Source organism: Bidens hawaiensis, unplaced genomic scaffold (assembly GCF_021521415.1).
Source record: "Bidens hawaiensis isolate Kalapana, Puna unplaced genomic scaffold, B.hawaiensis_p1.1 tig00023535_1, whole genome shotgun sequence".
Lineage (NCBI taxonomy): Eukaryota > Viridiplantae > Streptophyta > Magnoliopsida > Asterales > Asteraceae > Bidens > Bidens hawaiensis.
The window spans coordinates 26,651-44,155 of NW_027505034.1; positions in this window are offsets into that span (position 1 = coordinate 26,651).

A 17,505-nucleotide genomic window follows, 5' to 3' on the forward strand; every position below is an offset into this window, starting at 1 on the left:
GCCGCACTACCTTTTAATATTTCTTTTAAATCTGCTGACCAGTGATAGCATTGTAATCTTGTAACATAATATAAGTGTATAGCGTGAAATAATATAAAGTACGCACTAACAAAATCTTTAACTCGCTCACGAGCTCATGTTGGCACTAGAAAAGAACATTGCATATGTGGATGTAATAAGCTGCTTTATAAACTCAATAATAATCCTATTGGTCCACACACTCTCATAAATTTAAACCAAAACCATCAGTTTGCACGTTCAAAAAGGCCAGACTTCATGGGGTCATCAAATGTATGATACAACTTAATATATATATATTTTTATAGTTATGTAAGGTTGTAAATATTTAAAGAAATCAAAATCCTCTAAATCTATTAACTTTGGAGTTATGATTATGGTGTAAGCAATAATAACTAAAAAACTCTTGGTTATATAAAGGTCAAAACACAAATGACTGTTAACGTTCAAAGCGTATGAAGGACTAAATATAATTTTTATGTACTTAAAATAATATATGTTGCGTAGTTATTTATTTATGTTACTTAAATTATTGTCGTATACGTTATGTAATTAATTAGTTTTATGTGTGATTATTTACTGTTGTGCATAATTATTTAACTTCATGCGTAATCATATAACGATTTCGTACACTTGGCATGTTAAGCTCCTTTGTACGAGAACCTTCCCTCCATTAACTACCTTGACACGGACTCTTCTTTTAAGCTCAAGCCTCTACGAGTCTATGTGTGATCAATTAGATGACGAATCTATGAGGTCTTCGATGACGTAGAACAATTTCTACATAAAACCCTCAAAACTTTTGACCTTATTTGATTTCTCGCTAGACGGTCTTTGAAACCCAATCAAAACGTCACCACAACAAATTTGTAAGTTTCGGCTTCGCGTAAAGTTTTATTTTTTATGACTATCATGTAGTCCGGTTCAAAGCTCCAATCATCATCAATATATGCTAGTGTAAAAATGTGTTGTTTGAATCTCTAGAGATCCGACAACATAAGGTACATACAGATGGGTCAACCAGGAGGAGGAGGAGGAGGAAGAAGAAGAAGAAGAAGAAGAAGGATTATGATTTGGTTTCTCTTGACTATTTAGTAACTTACATAAATAATCCTTATGTATTTGTAAAAGGATAAAACTATAATCTTCTACAAACTTTTCATACTTTTTAATGAATAACATATATAAATTACAAATTAACTAGGGGAAAGGTAATGTACAAATGAAATTAACTTACTAATTGTGAGAATCAATAACTACTCTATGATATTACATAATTACTCTACTTGTATATATAATTACTCTACTTAATTCTCACAATTAAAACATTAATTTCATTTATACTTAATTTAAACTCTATATATTAAAACCTTTTACAAACTAAATAAAACTATAAAAGTAATTAAATATAAATATGCTATAGACAAGATGGTAAAAAGAAAGTTAACACTCATCTACTCATACATCTAAACAATTTCAAAACAATCTATTCTAACATCATGTTTTAAACCATGGTCTTCACTCTCAAAAGACAAACGCGAAAGCCTTTGTCATCCAACCAAGAATGAAAATAACTTTGAAAACTAAATGAATGTGTTTTCGTAAGAAAAAGCTTGACAGGGAGGTTAGCTAGGGGATCCATTACATGGCATGCACTAATTGGATTATATGGGCCGTGAGGTCCACCAACCACATATGACAACCAAAGTTGTTTGTATCTATAGTCACCACATGAAGCTAGCCCATCAACCACATTTAATTATGTTTATTATTAGTTATTAATAAAATTATTTCTAGACTAGACTTGTTGCACTATTGTCTTCGACCATGTGTACAAATATACTTTACAATGATATTTTCTTAAAATAAATAGACATTTAGTAATACCGACAAAAAGTTTTTAAGTCACAATCGGTATAGTCGATGTTTGATGTTTCATTTTTTTCCGTTGGCAGTTTATACTAAATGATATCCTTGGGCTTGTGGAGGCTCATCTCCGGGTTTAGGCTCGGTTTAATGAAAACAAAAAGATTATTGACTTAATGAAAACAAGGAAGGCTTGTAGGTTGACCTTCAGACTATCCTTTATGGTCAGGGGACAGGGGCATCAATGCCCCTCCACATTGTCACGTCAATGTTATGTAAGCACCGGGGGCATTAAAGCCCCAACCTATTGTTAGGATTAAACACACACACGAACTGAACACACGCGCGAAAGCAATAAACGACACGAGGATTTAACGTGGTTCGGTCTAAACTGACCTGTGACAACTGCCCAATCCGACCCGACCCAGGTACCCGTTTTCGAATCTGATTCTTTTTATGATTTAAAATTTGATTATTAATCTTTGTAAATTTAACATTAAATAAATTATATATATACATATATTTTTATATTACTTACTATTAATAATATTTCCTTTCCGCCGCCTCTCTTTTCTCTCTTGTCGCCGTCCCGCCTCTTTTCTTTCTTGTCGCCGTCCCGCCCCTCTGCTTAACCCTTGAGCCTTGAAACCCCTTTTTCTCTTAACTCTTTGCTTGTCCTTTGGTTCTTCCCGCCTAAGGATGTCTGAGCAGCTCCACGCGCCAGACTCCTTACAAGGAAGCCTGCGTGAAGACCAGTTGTTCCTGCGATACGCGAGGCGAACTGTTCTCGCAGCGCGCTAAGAATTGTAGTTCTTCTCGCAGCGCGCTAAGAACGGTAGTTCTTCCCGCGACGCGCTAAGAATTGTAGTTCTTCCCGCGGCGCGCTAAGTATGGTAGTTCTTCCCGCGACGCGCTAAGGATTTTAGTTCTTCCCGCGGCGCGCTAAGGATTGTTCTGTCTGCCTTCGCCCTCGCGCGTGCGCTCGAATCTTCTCGCGCTAGACCTTAAGTCTTTTCTTCTGTTTAGGTCAGCCTGTATCTTTTGATATCTTATCTTTTGTTTGAGCTTTAGGTCAGTTCCGACATCTGTCCGAAAAGCCACTTTCGGCGCAGCATGCGTACCAATCCTATTGGTTGACAGAAAAAGTGACTGACATAATCTTTTGAAATCTGCTTTTCCCATGCCTTGACCAGTACCTTTATCTGACTCCTCCCATGCTTTATTCTGTAACCTGTCAGCCCTTTTTCCTGTTCCCCGGCTGCCATATCTTTTGATATCTTTTGCTTTTGGAATCTTTTGCCTTTTGATATCTTTTGCTTGATTTGATAAGATCTTTTCCTCTTTTTAAGGGATTGTGTTCCCTAGGGTTTCCCTATATATAATATATAATAATTTGTTAAAGATACATATTACTAAGCTAACATATATTCAAGGCATAAAACAAATCATTAAACCAATAACCTCTTATTTATAGGTTAACTTGTGCTTGTTTAAAAGTTGGTTCTTGCATTATCTTTCCACACACCTTTTTCAGGTGAGTAATCTCGTACCTAATCCCTTTTTATTTTTAATGTTTTGGGATGTTCGTGTGTTCGTACAAACTTGAGTCTTAAACTTGTTTATGAACTTTTGTCGCGCAAAACCCCATGTGTTATGGACGTAGACTTGGCTGTTTATTTGTATGTGTGGATCATTAACCGTCTTGTCGGCCTATTCCGCAGTTTTCATGGATCCATTAGATGAACACGGGAGAACTATCGTTTATGATTTCTCTTTTGTTTACACTTGCACAGTTTTCTTGTTTTTGTGCTCAATTGGGAGCACGGATTGAACTATGAGCTATGATCTAAGGCTTGATCACAATCTGATTACACCCTTGTTGAACACTAGTTATACACATGATGCGCGCAGATATTGTTATCTATTTATATGTATTAAACTTGATTTCTCACCGACACGCAAGTGTTGACGTTTTATTTTAACACATGTTCAGGTTTGCTGTAGCAGCTTTTGGGAATCTCTTGGACGCGTAGGATGTTTTCTTTTATTTGGACCTAGATTAAAATGTAACAAGACAAATTATGTTATTTGAATATTTTAAGTTATGATATGATTTATGTTACTTTATGTCATGTTCTGCGCGTGCGCAATGAAATGTATTTATTAAATATTGACACCCAAATAGTGTCGCGAGTAATGAAACAATACGTGGCGCCCCGATGTATAATCCGCCATCGGTCGGGGTGTTACAGATTGGTATCAGAGCTCCGTGACTTTAGGATAGGTGGTTAGACGTAACGACCTAGAATACCTAAGAGTCCCTTTTCGCGCATGAGAAATATATCATGTTTGCGCGCTAATTGTTATTTACTCGATATTTATAAAATATGCTGGCGCTTACGCAGCACATGATTTCATGTTTTATTCGCGATCTTTCGATTTTATTGTTAAATTTCAATTTATTTCTTTACTTACATATTCGTTTGTTGTGGGGATTGAAAATCCGAGAAGTCATGGTGGTACATGAATAGTTGATTTTCAATTACCATTAACTTTATGTTTTAAATTGAATATTTGAAAAGTCATGGTGATACATGAATTGTCAATCTCCAATATTCATTTACTCGATATTTTGAATTGAAGATTTGAAAAGTCATGGTGATACACGAATTGTCAACCTTCAATGCTCGTTTACTCGACATTTTAAATTGAGAACTCGGAAAGTCATGGTGATGCATGAATTGTCGATTTTCAATTCGAATTTATTACCTGTATTAAGTTTGCATTTAAATTCATATTTACTTCAAAATTTGATAGCATTTAACTCCGTGAAACAAGCTTTACGACGATATACTTTGCGCTAAAACGATTTCCTATACCAAGATATTAACAAAAACTAAAACTTTTATAGAATGCCTCCGTTATCTCGCCGTCATCAGAGGAGAGAAGCCTCGCGCAGACGTAGGCAGCAACGTTCCCAGGAAATGGCTGCCGCAATAGCCCAAGCCTTAAACCAAAACAATACCAACCCCTCCGGATACAATATTAAATCCTTCAATGCGGGTAACCCTCCGAAATTCACCGGACTTGAAGGAGCCACCGTAATGCTCCAGTGGCTCGAGAAAATTGAAAACACTTTCCTCCATACCCAATGCCCTCCAGACAAACGAACCTTATATGCCTCTAGTGTCCTGGAATCAAGGGCGCTTACTTGGTGGAACGGAGTAGCTCATGCGCGTGGCGCAGAGGCTGCTTCTAGCATGCTCTGGGAGGAATTCAAGGAAATCTTGACGCGAGAGTTCTGCCCTCCCAACGAAGTAAAGCGCATGGAGGAAGAGTTTTGGAACCTGAAACAGTATAGTGGCGAAGCGCGCGAGTACGCGACGCGCTTCCATGAATTAAGCTTGCTTGTCCCGCACCTTGTTACTCCTTCCCGCCGAGCCATCGAGAAGTTTCTTGGGGGTCTCCCCATGGAAATTCAAGATTCTGTATGGGCCAGGAACCCGGCAACCCTCTCTGACGCCATCGAGTTGGCCGCTGTGCTCAGCGACAACCATGTCAGGGCAGGAACTCTGTTCCTGCGGGGAGCCGAAAAGACCAAACCCACCAAGACAGTCCCAGAACCAGCAGAAACCAAGCCAGAACCCTCAAACCGTAACAACCTCAAGCGCAGGCACAAAGCCTATGCGCTTACCAGCCCGCCCATTGTCCAGCAACCCACCTACCAACCTCCAGTTTACGCGCCTAACCCACTGTCGACCTACCCAACACCTCCTGTAGTCCATAACTATGCCTTAACCAATCCCGCACTCCCTGCCCCGTCAACTAAGAAACCTTACACAGGAAACCAACCCTTTTGCCCAACCTGTAGACTTCACCACCCACCTCAAGTCCCGTGTCGACTTTGTCACCGATGTGGCCGCGCTGGTCACAATGCGGAAAACTGTAGAGTCCTTCCCTCCAACCCAATTGCGCAAACACCACCAACCTACCTGCAGAACCCACAACCAACATACCCTAATTCACGACCCAGGTCGTGCTATAACTGCGGTGATCCCAGTCATTTCCGGAACGCGTGCCCGAGACTACAAGTTCAGATTACGCAAGCGACCCAGTTAACCAAATTTCGAACCAAGTGACGCGCGGACGAGCTTTTAATATAACCGCGCACCAAGCGCAAGCGAATAATGACGTAGTTAATGGTACCTTTTTACTTAATGGACAATATGCATCTATACTTTTTGATACTGGCGCCGATAGAAGTTTTATTTCTCGCGCATTTGAGCAGAAACTTGCGCGACCGCGCATAAACTTAAACGAAAACTTTTCAGTTAAATTGGCTAATGGTGAAACTATTTTAATAAACTCCGTAATCAAAGATTGCACGCTTAACCTTAACGAAAATGATTTTCTAATCGACCTCATTCCTATGCCGCTTGGAAGCTTTGATGTTATTATCGGCATGGACTGGCTCTCGCAAAATCGCGCCGAAGTTATTTGCGCCAAAAAGATGATTCGCATTCCTCGAGAAAATGGAGATCTTCATATCTACGGCGAGAAACCGTCTAACGGTCTTAAACTTATGTCATGCACTGAAGCCCGGAGACTTTTGCGGAAGAAATGTGTAGCGTTCTTAGCTCATGTGGTCAAACCCGATGAAGGAAAGAAGAAACTTCGCGAAATCCCTATCGTGCGTGACTTCCCTGAAGTCTTCCCCGATGATCTTTCTGGTTTACCTCCCGCTCGGGAAGTCGAGTTTCGTATTGATCTTGTCCCTGGTGCATCCCCCGTAGCCAAATCTCCTTATCGACTTGCACCCGCTGAAATGCAAGAATTAGCAAGCCAACTTCAGGAGTTGACCGCTAAAGGATTCATTCGCCCTAGCTCTTCGCCCTGGGGTGCTCCGGTGTTGTTCGTTAAAAAGAAAGACGGTTCGTTTCGCATGTGTATTGATTACCGCGAGCTGAACAAGCTCACCATTAAGAACCGGTATCCCTTACCGCGTATTAACGACCTCTTTGATCAACTCCAAGGTGCCTCTTGTTTCTCCAAGATCGATCTCCGTTCTGGCTATCACCAGTTGCGTATCCGCGAAGAGGATATTCCCAAGACTGCTTTTCGAACCCGCTACGGTCATTTTGAATTCTTGGTCATGCCCTTCGGTTTAACCAACGCACCCGCTGTTTTCATGGATCTAATGAACCGGGTGTGTAGGCCTTTCTTGGACAGATTTGTGATCGTGTTTATCGATGACGTTCTGGTTTATTCCAAAACCAAGGCCGAGCATGAGCAACATCTTCAGTTGGTGTTGCAAAAGCTTCGAACCGAGCAACTCTTTGCCAAACTCTCCAAGTGTGAGTTTTGGTCGGATGAAGTACAGCTTCTTGGTCATGTTGTAAACAAGATGGGTATTCATGTCGACCCATCCAAAATTGAAGCAATCAAGAACTGGATTACACCGTCCACTCCTACCGAAATCCGTTCCTTTTTGGGCTTAGCTGGTTACTACCGGCGATTTATTTCGAACTTCTCAAAGATCGCTTTGTCTTTAACAGCTTTAACGCACAAAGGCAAACCGTATATTTGGGGCTCGAAGCAAGAAGAAGCCTTTCTGAAGCTCAAGCGATTGTTGTGCGAAGCTCCTGTTCTAACTTTACCAGAGGGTAATGATGACTTTGTCGTTTATTGTGATGCCTCCAACCAAGGTCTCGGTTGTGTACTTATGCAACGAGGCAAGGTTATCGCTTACGCGTCTAGGCAACTTAAAATTCATGAAAAGAATTATACGACTCACGACCTCGAACTTGGTGCAGTTGTATTTGCCTTAAAAATCTGGATACACTACCTCTATGGGACTAAGTGTATCATTTACACAGACCATAAAAGCCTTCAGCACATTTTTGATCAAAAGGAACTTAACATGAGACAACGTCGATGGAACGAACTCATAAGCGATTACGATTGTGAGATCCGATATCACCCTGGAAAGGCTAATGTGGTAGCTGATGCGCTCAGCCGCAAACCCTGCCAGCTTAACTGTATCTTGCCGCGCACGCAGCTTCGCTTCGCGCCGATCCAAAACGATCTTGAATCGCGCATTCGCGACGTGCAGCGCGCATCGATCAGCAATGGCAACCTTCGCGCCGAGTTAGCCTGTGGTGCAGAAGTACATCTAGTCCCTAACCTGAATGGAATTCTCTGCTACCTCAATCGCATCTGGATTCCCAATAATGAGACTCTTAGCTCTGTCATACTGAGTGAAGCGCACAAAACTCGGTATTCCGTTCATCCTGGTGCTGACAAAATGTACAAAGATTTGCGCCTTTCTTATTGGTGGCCTGGTATGAAAAAAGGATATTGCTGTGTTCGTAGCTAAATGCCTAACTTGTTCTAAGGTAAAAGCTGAACATCAACGCCCATCTGGTTTGCTCGAACAACCTGAAATTCCTACGTGGAAATGGGAAAGTATAGCAATGGACTTTATCACCAAGTTACCCTTGACCGCAAGCAAACATGATAGCATTTGGGTAATAGTGGATCGATTGACCAAGTCTGCCCACTTTCTGCCCATTCGTGAAACCTACCGTGTTGAGCAACTTGCGCATCTTTATGTTAAAGAAATTGTCTGCCGTCATGGTACTCCTTTGAGCATCATATCCGATCGAGATGGCCGTTTTATATCTCGCTTTTGGAAATCTCTCCAAACTGCGTTAGGAACTCGTTTGGACATGAGTACTGCATATCATCCTCAGACTGACGGACAGTCTGAGCGAACCATCCAAACCCTTGAGGATATGCTTCGATCTTGTGTTCTTGATTTTGGAGGTAATTGGGATTCACACCTACCTCTGATCGAGTTCTCTTATAATAACAGCTATCATTCCAGCATCGGTATGGCCCCATTTGAAGCACTTTATGGTCGAAAGTGCCGCTCGCCGATTTGTTGGAGCGAAGTGGGTGAAGTTCAAATCACAGGACCCGAACTAGTTCAAGAGACAACCGATAAAATCGCCAAGATCCGTGATCATCTGCTGACTGCCAGAAGCCGACAGAAGAGTTACGCAGATCGCAGGCGGAAGCCTCTCGAATTTCTAGTTGGTGATTTTGTTCTCCTCAAAGTGTCGCCCTGGAAGGGTGTTGTCCGCTTTGGGAAGAAAGGTAAGCTTGCACCTCGTTATGTTGGTTCATTCAAGATTCTTGCGAGGGTGGGAAAAGTTGCCTACAAACTGGACCTGCCGCCCGCGCTCAGCAATGTGCATCCAACTTTCCATGTATCCAATCTCAAGAAATGTTTAGCTGACGAGAACCTCCACATACCACTTGATGAAGTTCAAGTTGATGAGTCTATGCATTTCGTTGAGAAGCCTGTTGAGATTATGGATCGCGAGGTAAAGCAAACCAAGCGCAGTCGCATCCCTATTGTTAAAGTTCGTTGGCAGTCCAAGCGCGGAGCCGAGTTCACTTGGGAAAGGGAAGATCAGATGAAGATCAAGTACCCGCACCTTTTCTCTGCGCAACCTACTTCGAGATAAATTTCGGGACGAAATTTCTTAAAGTAGGGGAGACTGTGACAACTGCCCAATCCGACCCGACCCAGGTACCCGTTTTCGAATCTGATTCTTTTTATGATTTAAAATTTGATTATTAATCTTTGTAAATTTAACATTAAATAAATTATATATATACATATATTTTTATATTACTTACTATTAATAATATTTCCTTTCCGCCGCCTCTCTTTTCTCTCTTGTCGCCGTCCCGCCTCTTTTCTTTCTTGTCGCCGTCCCGCCCCTCTGCTTAACCCTTGAGCCTTGAAACCCCTTTTTCTCTTAACTCTTTGCTTGTCCTTTGGTTCTTCCCGCCTAAGGATGTCTGCGCAGCTCCACGCGCCAGACTCCTTACAAGGAAGCCTGCGTGAAGACCAGTTGTTCCTGCGATATGCGAGGCGAACTGTTCTCGCAGCGCGCTAAGAATTGTAGTTCTTCTCGCAGCGCGCTAAGAACGGTAGTTCTTCCCGCGACGCGCTAAGAATTGTAGTTCTTCCCGCGGCGCGCTAAGTATGGTAGTTCTTCCCGCGACGCGCTAAGGATTTTAGTTCTTCCCGCGGCGCGCTAAGGATTGTTCTGTCTGCCTTCGCCCTCGCGCGTGCGCTCGAATCTTCTCGCGCTAGACCTTAAGTCTTTTCTTCTGTTTAGGTCAGCCTGTATCTTTTGATATCTTATCTTTTGTTTGAGCTTTAGGTCAGTTCCGACATCTGTCCGAAAAGCCACTTTCGGCGCAGCATGCGTACCAATCCTATTGGTTGACAGAAAAAGTGACTGACATAATCTTTTGAAATCTGCTTTTCCCATGCCTTGACCAGTACCTTTATCTGACTCCTCCCATGCTTTATTCTGTAACCTGTCAGCCCTTTTTCCTGTTCCCCGGCTGCCATATCTTTTGATATCTTTTGCTTTTGGAATCTTTTGCCTTTTGATATCTTTTGCTTGATTTGATAAGATCTTTTCCTCTTTTTAAGGGATTGTGTTCCCTAGGGTTTCCCTATATATAATATATAATAATTTGTTAAAGATACATATTACTAAGCTAACATATATTCAAGGCATAAAACAAATCATTAAACCAATAACCTCTTATTTATAGGTTAACTTGTGCTTGTTTAAAAGTTGGTTCTTGCATTATCTTTCCACACACCTTTTTCAGGTGAGTAATCTCGTACCTAATCCCTTTTTATTTTTAATGTTTTGGGATGTTCGTGTGTTCGTACAAACTTGAGTCTTAAACTTGTTTATGAACTTTTGTCGCGCAAAACCCCATGTGTTATGGACGTAGACTTGGCTGTTTATTTGTATGTGTGGATCATTAACCGTCTTGTCGGCCTATTCCGCAGTTTTCATGGATCCATTAGATGAACACGGGAGAACTATCGTTTATGATTTCTCTTTTGTTTACACTTACACAGTTTTCTTGTTTTTGTGCTCAATTGGGAGCACGGATTGAACTATGAGCTATGATCTAAGGCTTGATCACAATCTGATTACACCCTTGTTGAACACCAGTTATACACATGATGCGCGCAGATATTGTTATCTATTTATATGTATTAAACTTGATTTCTCACCGACACGCAAGTGTTGACGTTTTATTTTAACACATGTTCAGGTTTGCTGTAGCAGCTTTTGGGAATCTCTTGGACGTGTAGGATGTTTTCTTTTGTTTGGACCTAGATTAAAATGTAACAAGACAAATTATGTTATTTGAATATTTTAAGTTATGATATGATTTATGTTACTTTATGTCATGTTCTGCGCGTGCGCAATGAAATGTATTTATTAAATATTGACACCCAAATAGTGTCGCGAGTAATGAAACAATACGTGGCGCCCCGATGTATAATCCGCAATCGGTCGGGGTGTTACATGACCTACGTCCACGGGTGGCAACTACGTATATCTTTATTGACAACAATTACAAGTACAAAACAATCATATATATAGAGATGCAACTAGGGTTAGTATCTTATTAAACAAGAAATCCAAACCCGGTCGGGTCTGCCCTTTGGACTTCAAATAATAAACCAGGCCTACACCGAAAGGCCTACGAAACCCAACAAACTCCCACTCAGTGGCCTTGAGTACTCTCGTCTGCACTCCTGATTGTACTTCTGTAATCTAAACATTTAACTTCTAGTTGCCACCGCCTTTTCATCAATTAACCTGAAGGCCCGTTGAAGCTCCCCGGAGCTCCAACACTTCAGTCACGGCTAAAACTGCCCCTGACCCGTTCTCTGTCCCTACCAGCTCCCACTGAAACAAACTATCGGATCCTGAGATACCCTGAGAACAAACACTCTCCATATTCAGCAAGTAATCCACTGGAGAGACTTTTACAGCTGGAATACTGGTTTTCTTAATTCACTGTCGACCTGGAACTGTAACTGAAACACGACCTGTGCTCCCACTGTCACAATGTCCTCTGACTGATTTAACCTTCCTAGCTCGTTCATCCTGAATCTTCACTCTGGCTCTGGGTTAGTTACTTGCAAAACGAACCTTCTTCTGCCCACGAGATTTTGTGAACCGGACTTTGTCTTTCACCAAAACTGGATCCACTCCTTTCGATGACATATCGACCATATACAACGAACCAATTTTCTTTCCACGAGCAACAACGAGATTCCCTTTGACTACTTTTCCACTGCTCATTCCCGAACTTAACATCGTAACCCTGGTCATCTAACTGCCCAACTGAAATCAAACTTTTCTTCAAACTTGGAATAACCCTAACATCTTTCAAAGTCCAAGAAGTACCGGCTGAAGTTATCAAATGAACATCTCCCATACCCGTAACCTCTAGAATATCATCGTTCGCAAAGTCGAACCTTTCCAAAATCCCCAAACTTTAGATTCTTTATCGTTTCACTACAGTGAGTGACATGAAACGATGCACCAGAATCCATCACCCAAGCATCAACGTTATCCTCAACACTAAGAACGTAAAACTCATCCTTTGGGAATTCTTCTGCAGTGTTGACTTCTGTAACGTTCACCTCTTTCTTACCATTCGGACATTGATTCCTGAAGTGTCCATTCTCTTTACAACCCCAGCATTCAATATCATTACGAGTCCTAGCCTGACTCCTCTTCCTACTCCCACCGCCTCGTTGTTTTCCCCTACCTCTGCCTTCTGTGACTAATATATTACTTGATGATTCACCTGAATTTCTGCGTCTTGAATCTTCTCCGATAATCAAATCCCGAATCCCATCAAAAGTAATCTTTGTAGACGAACTACAAACCGCAGTCACTGTTTGCGACCAACTGTCGGGCAAAGAGGATAACAATAAAAGACCTTGAACTTCATCATTATACACACACACGAACTGAACACACACGCGAAAGCAATAAACGACACGAGGATTTAACGTGGTTCGGTCTAAACTGACCTACGTCCACGGGTGGCAACTAGGTATATCTTTATTGAGTGACAACAATTACAAGTATCAAACAATCATATATATAGAAATGCAACTAGGGTTAGTATCTTATTAAACAAGAAATCCAAACCGGGTCGAGTCTGCCCTTTGGACTTCAAATAATAAACCGGGCCTACACCAAAAGGCCTACGAAACCCAACACCTATAATGTTCCGCTATGGTTTGATGCCTTTTGGGCGCCCCATTATATATGTATGTATGTATGTATGTATGTGTGAGAGATGGAGCGAGAGAGGGCCCACAACAATTACCCAAAGGCGCCCATCGTTCTGACCACCCTCCATTACCGCGCCCCACCACCAAGGGCGCCCCGGTGGTGTTCAGCACCCATCGGCGCCCACCATGCCCTCCGTTAGTGCCCATAGAGAGGTCTTATTCTCTTTTTATAACCCGTTTGGTTTTCTTGTTTTCTAAGTCAAAAACCCTAGATGTATGTTGTTATTGTTGTACTTGTAATTTCTCACAAGAGTGAGATGCAAAACAATAATAACACATTGTATCCTTGTTGCAACCCGTGGCTATAGACTCGGTGTAATTTATTTAAGACATAGGGGGTGTTTGGGATTCCTTATTTTACCTCCTTATACCTTATTTAAGGCATAAGGTATAAGTTACAATGTTGTAACTTATACCTTATACGCTCACAAAACCCAACTTTTCTTAACACCTTATAACTTGTAACACATAAGTTATAAGCTATAAGGAGCAAAAATAAGGAATCCCAAACAGCCCCATAATACCACACACACTATATTATGAAGTTGCTAATACATCAACTTTGAACCACAATTAGTGGGTTAAAAACGTATAAAGGATACCAATATTAATATACTTTTGTTTAGCAAAGCAAAATATCATTTTAAATGCCTACATCTAGAATTAGTCTAAACAAAATATTAATAGTTTAATCATTTTATTTGGGCCCTTGGTACTTAACCGTAATCACATAATCTGGTATAAATCATATAAAAGCACTTTTGACAGCTCAAGCCTACATGTACCCATGTTCTTGAAGGTGGCCCAAACACTACGTGTAGCTTGCTTCATCATATATGAACCAATATAACCCATTGAGTATGATTAAAGTTAAGTATTACTTGCTGCCTAATTAACCAATCAAACTTATGACACATTTGATATTGTCGGCTAATTAACCTATTTAGTTAGTTCAATCAAAGATAAATCAAATTAAAAATCCCAAAATGTCAAGTTTACCAAACAAGGTCAAGAAACCGCCCATTTAATAAAAAAGTTCCAAAACTGTCCATCCTGTTAGGACCGTCATGTTTGTATTGTCAGATGCTATTTTTTAAACACATTATATCACGCTGCATGTCACATAAACTGTCAATATTAGGCTATTTTGTTGTGAGACGACGGTATTTCTTGTGAGGAGACAGTATTGTGAGGTCTAATGGTATTTTTGGTGAAGCAACTGTATTATATGTGAGATCCGATGATATTATCTGTGAGAACCGACAATATTATATGTGAAACCCAAGGATAGTATCTGTGAGTTTTGACTTTATTATCTGACATAAGTGACATATAATACAAGTAGAATAATTATGTAATTACATCATAGAATTATTACGCAATTACTCTATGATGTAATTACATAATTACGCTACTTGTATATATAATTACTCTATCTGATTCTCACGTTTAGCACGTTAATTTCATTTGTACGTTAACTTTCCCCTATACGAGTATATGACAACATTCTAGTGAGATTTGGCGGTATTTAGTGAGATTCGACGGTCATTTTGGTCATATTTAAATCATCGGGTCGGGGGGGGGGGGGGGTTAGAATGGACATTTTGGGATTTAATGGTCAAATTTACGATCTCTTAACTTTAAGTGCTTAAATGGACATTTTGGAGATTTTACCATAAAACACATATTATGTACCTTTAACCAAAACAATTACGTTTTCACCACCTGGTTCAGAGTCCAACTAGCCAGCTAGTCGGGTCGGGTCAGGTCAGTCATGTCAAGTAAAGATGAATATGGAACAAGAAGGTATTCCAAGATTATATATAATTATATAGGGATTGAACATGCATGATGCTTTATATGCTATTAGTGTTTGATTGCAAGGCAGATGCATGCATGTTTATTGGCTATTGCACTAGTGATGGCATGAGATTAACCACACAACAACGTTAGCAGACAGAAACTGAACATGTTAAAACATTCAACCTAGACATGATTTTGATCATATATAATAATATAATAAAAAGGTTAAGCTTCATGTTTGGGAATATGGGAGCCAGCTAATCCTAACCACCGTGTGCATACATGATGAATCGAGCTGGATTTAGTTAGGGATGAAAACGTCAAGAAATAATACATATTTTATTTTATACGCAGGGGGCGTATGCAGCTTTAGGGGAACGGGTTTGGTCAGACCCGTACAAAATTTTGTTTTAGTGTTATATGTTAGTGTATTTTGACATCGAACCCGTAGAAATTTCAACATCGAACTCGTAGAAAACCCAAATCTAAGTGATAAACAATCGGTCGTCCGTCCCTCGAAATTTTCCGAACCCGTATGAATTTATTTCTGGCTACGCCACTATTTATACATATAAAGCGTGGTTAATTTTTTTTGTTTTCGGTTCGATTAATAACCAAATAAATTTTGGGATAAATTTTTTACCTTGAATTTAATTTAAATCGATGCATAAATACATGAAATGAAGATATATATAAATACATAAAATAATGCATAAACATGAAATACATAGAACGGGGACATAAAAACTAGAAATATATGAATGTATGGATGATTCGGCTCGGTTAGGTTCGGTTATTTTGAATTGGTTTTGTCGGTTTTCAGTTTGATTATTGCTCAACCCTAATAAATAATATTGCTTTCAGATTTTAAATGTGCATTGAATTTGGAAGGAATGAGGAATAATCCAGAGTGTTTTGATGAGAATGAAACATAAGTTTCTTTTTTTTTTCTGGTGTTTTCTTTAATAAATAAAACTAACAATCATTTGATTCCATGTGCGTTATTCTCCCCTTCAGAACATGCCTCCCAATACAACCCTAAATCATCTCCAAAAACTAACATCCATACAATCGTTAGGTTAATTCTATCCATTTATCATATTTTACAATAAATTATTCTTGAATATATTGCTAAAGTATGACACAATATAGGCAACTCATTTGGACTTGGGCCATGTTTATACAAGTTACATTTTATCTTGTGTAAGATACAATCCAATTATATATAGGGTTTATGATTATAAGCATTATAACCAAAGTCACAATTTAATTTTGAGGAAACCATATACTATATAAGAGACTTTCCTCTTGCTTATGAATATGTATAGTTTGATTAATTAAATCAACGTAATGACATTGAATAATAACTTCTGATGATTTCTTTTAATTATTGGGTTTCTTTTTGCATTGTTATGCTATATTCAAACATGACCGGTCAAATTTGCATACAAGATGTACACACATTTTCTTCAAACAAATATTTATATCTTGATAGGCTTTTATGAGTTTCGAGATGATGGTTTGAGTGCTTATTTGGAAAATTAATCAAAACCCTAAAGCTGAAATTTTGACAGGTTTTCAATTTTGTTAGTGTTCAAACTAAGGAAACAAAACCCTAAAGGAGATAATCTCATATTATGTCTTTATGATGCATCTCAAAATTAAAACTTATATATATATGGGTTATGAAATAATTAATTGTACTTTATGAGATTTTCAATGAATGATTTATTGGTTGTGGAAAAGGGTTACAAATTTAATGATATAGACTAATTATATACAACAAGAAAACATATAATATTCTCAACCTTAGGTGTAGGCAGGTACACGTATCACTTCTACTAGCTTAATATAACATATATTATCCAAAAAATAAATAGTAATTAACCACCTCATAAAACACACATATAAAATGCCCTCAATGCCACCACTATATTCCATCCATAATTGAGTTTGATTAACTTCAAAAACAAGACTCAAACTCTATCCACATTCTAAACATTCAAAAACTGTTTGAAAGCTTCAAGTTCTACAAGCTAGCCATGGGTGATCAAGATATGCATCAAACACTTGGTGATTTATTAGAAACAAGAAACAAGCACAAGAAGAATTTATCAAGAAATCCTTTATGGAAGAAAGTTAGAAGAAATCCCATAAGATGTAATACTCTAAAGATGATAAAAAGAAGGGCTAGACGGGCGAGCCAAGAAGGGTCAAGAAGGTCTAAGATGATCGAAAAGAAGGTTCGAACCTTGAAGAAATTGATCCCAAATGGGAACTCGTCCGTTGGTTTGGACGGGCTTTTTAAAGAGACTGCTGAATACATATCGAACTTAGAAATGAGAGTGAGTATAATGCAAGCCGTGGTAAATGCATTGTCAAATTCTGAGTGAGTTTGGCTGTTTATAAATTCAACAGATTTATAAAATCATAATGAAGATGTATGACAAGAGTGATTATATTAGTTTTATGTGTTCACTTTAATTTGTAGCATAGTCATTATTGGCCTTTATTTCTATCTTTATTTATTGTTACTTAAGGGACACCCTTAGTTATAGACAAGTAGTTCAACGTAAATGAAGCATAAACATTGTCGAACATACCTT